This window comes from Vigna radiata, chromosome 8 (genome assembly GCF_000741045.1).
Source record: "Vigna radiata var. radiata cultivar VC1973A chromosome 8, Vradiata_ver6, whole genome shotgun sequence".
NCBI lineage: Eukaryota > Viridiplantae > Streptophyta > Magnoliopsida > Fabales > Fabaceae > Vigna > Vigna radiata.
In genome coordinates, this window is record NC_028358.1 from 33,309,511 (window position 1) to 33,312,517 (window position 3,007).

A 3,007-nucleotide genomic window follows, 5' to 3' on the forward strand; every position below is an offset into this window, starting at 1 on the left:
GAATGGCTTCGTATAACCATATCATCGACGTACACCTCCATACACCGCCCTATTTGCTTTTCAAACACCTTATCCATAAGCCTCTGATAGGTAGCTCCGGCATTCTTCAAACCGAACGGCATTACATTATAGCAATATGTGCCTCGTTCAGTAATAAACGCAGTCTTTTCTCTGTCAGGGTGGTGCATCGGTATTTGATTGTACCCTGAGTAGGCATCTAGAAAACTCAATATTTTATAGCCAGCTACCCCATCAACCAGACCGTCAATGCTGGGTAGGGGATAAGTGTCTTTGGGGCAGGCTTTATTCAGATCGGTAAAATCTGTGCACATTCTCCATTTACCGTTAGACTTTCTGACTAGGACTACATTGGCCAACCATGTTGTATATTTTACTTCCCGGATGAATTCTGCATCTAACAGTTTCTGCACTTCTTCCTCTACGGCCTGTCTTTTCTCGGGGCCCAACCTTCTTTTCTTTTGCGCGACCGGTCGAGCATCGCGAAATATTGATAGTTTGTGGGAGATAATGTCGGGATGTATTCCTGGCATATCGGCTGGTACCCATGCAAACAGATCTTTGTTCTTGAGTAAAATTTTACTCATTATCTCCACTTGTTCTTTACTTAGACTTTTCCCGACCGCTGTATGCCTGTCCGGTGTGTGTCCTAAAATGATCGGTTGAGTTTCGCCCATGGGTTCCAACCGATCATCCAAGTTTAATCTTGGATCTAAAGCGGCCATTGCTACTGTCGATCGGTCCTCCTGCTTAGTAAGAAGTCGTTGCTTTACTTTGAGTCCGGCTGCATAACATTCCCGTGCCATTTTTTGGTTAGCACGGACGGCACACACGTTACCCCGGTCGTCTGGATACTTCAACACTAAATGTGGTGTTGATACAATTGCCCCGAACGCATTTAAGCAAGGCCGTCCTAAAAGTGCATTGTATGACGTGTCTGCTTCTACCAACAGAAATCTCACGTTAAGCTCCTTTGCATCCTTTTCCAACCCCAAACTGACTTTAAGTTCCACATACCCCTTGGTATCCACCCGCTCTCCTGCAAAGCCTACAATTTGTTCGTGAAAGGGTTGAATAGCCCCTTCGGGAATGTCCATCTGTTTGAATGTTTTCCAGTATAAAATATTTGCTGAGCTCCCTTGATCAATCAACACCTTACCCACTTGATACCGAGCGATCATTGCTACTATCACCATGGGGTCGTCCTGATCAGGATCGGGGGCATGGAAATCTTCATCTGAAAAGGAGATTGTAGGCAGAGATCTCCGTTCAGCTCCGACTTGGTTTACGTGATGTAAACTGCGTAGATGTCTCTTCCGGGCCGATATTGATGAGCCTCCTCCTGCGAATCCGCCCGAGATTGTGTTTATGATGCCCCGTGTAACCCTTTCTCTGCTTCGGCTTCTACTTCTACTTCGATCATGTCTACTCTTGACTTTTTGATGATTGTTGGCGATCGGTATTGACGTTTGATGACGTTGTACGAATTTTTGTAAATGTCCGGCTTGAATCAAATCTTCCAACTTATCTTTCAGTGTATTGCAATCTTCTGTAGTGTGACCCCTGTTTTGGTGATATTTGCAATACTTGTTTTGGTTGGCTCCTAAGGGTGTAGGAGCACGGACCACTTTCAATAGGTCAGCTCTCAATGCTTCTTCCATTACTCTAGTTCGAGGCGCATTGAGAGGTGTATGATGTACGTTCTGCAACATCCTCGGAGGATCTACCCTTCTAAATCCGACCGGTCGTTCTTCTTTTTTTAGTATTCCTTTATTTGGTCCCTCTCTCCTTGTCTGTTCTCTTGGTTCATTATCATGGCCCTTATGATGAGCCCTTCCCTCTTCAATTCGGATGAAACTTGCCAATTTGTGTTGCAAATCAGCCATGCTCTGTGGTTCTTCTGCGTATAAGTAATCCACAAAAGGTCCGGGTCTTAAGGCTGTAGTTAAAGCGCTGACTATCAGTCTTTGATCGACATTCCTTACTTGGCGGGCCGTCTGGTTAAACCTTTCCATGAACCTTCTGAGGGTCTCCTCCCTTCCTTGCTTGATTCTCATCAGGGTTGTATACGTCATTCCGGGGGCTTTACTCGATATGTATTGCTGGCTGAATAATCTCCTAAGGGTGGCGAAGGAGTCAATTGTTCGGGGTGCCAGTGAGTGAAACCAATCCAGAGCTTCTCCTTTCAAGGATAAAGAAAAAACCCTGCACCATACCATTTCGTCCGAAGAATATACCGCCATAGCATCGATGAAGGATCTGAGGTGCTTTATAGGATCTGTAGCGCCACCATATCGTTCCATTGCAGGCAGCACCTTGTTTTCTGGCATGTCCGTTCTCATCACACGTGCTGTAAATGGGTGCAGGCCCTCTGCTTGATCGGGTATCTCCACCTCCCGATCATGAATGGTTGGTACCCGTTCGCCGGATACATTTTGATGGCCATCATTATGGCCGTTGAAATTGGCTCCGCTGTGTTCACCTCCGACACCATTCCTCCTACTTACGTTCGGCCCATTCTCCCCATCCCTGGGCCCGTTCTGTCTATTGGGATTTCCCTCCTGCTCTCCTCTATTTCTTGCGTCTACCCTTCTGCCACCTCCTCTTTCGCGTTCACCTTGTTCATTACCTCCTCCGACATTACCATTCCTCCTTATCCCCTCTCCCTCAGTGGCCTGATGGCCACTCTCTTCACTTTCAATGGGCAACGTTTCCAGTTGAACAGAATTAATGGGTGCCCTATTCTGAAGTCGTTCAGCTCGTAGTGCGGCGATTTCGGCTCTCATTTCTTGCATTTGACGTTGCATTTCTTGAAGCAATTGTAACGAAAGATCTCCTGCCCATTGTGATCGTTTAAAGGCTTGTAATTATCTCGCCCCACGGTGGGCGCCAAAATGTTTCGGATGGAGGCGAGATTACAATAGACCTCTGAAACTCTGCTCTTCGTTCCTGACTTCTCGTAGTAGCTGGGATACCGAACGGGAGTACC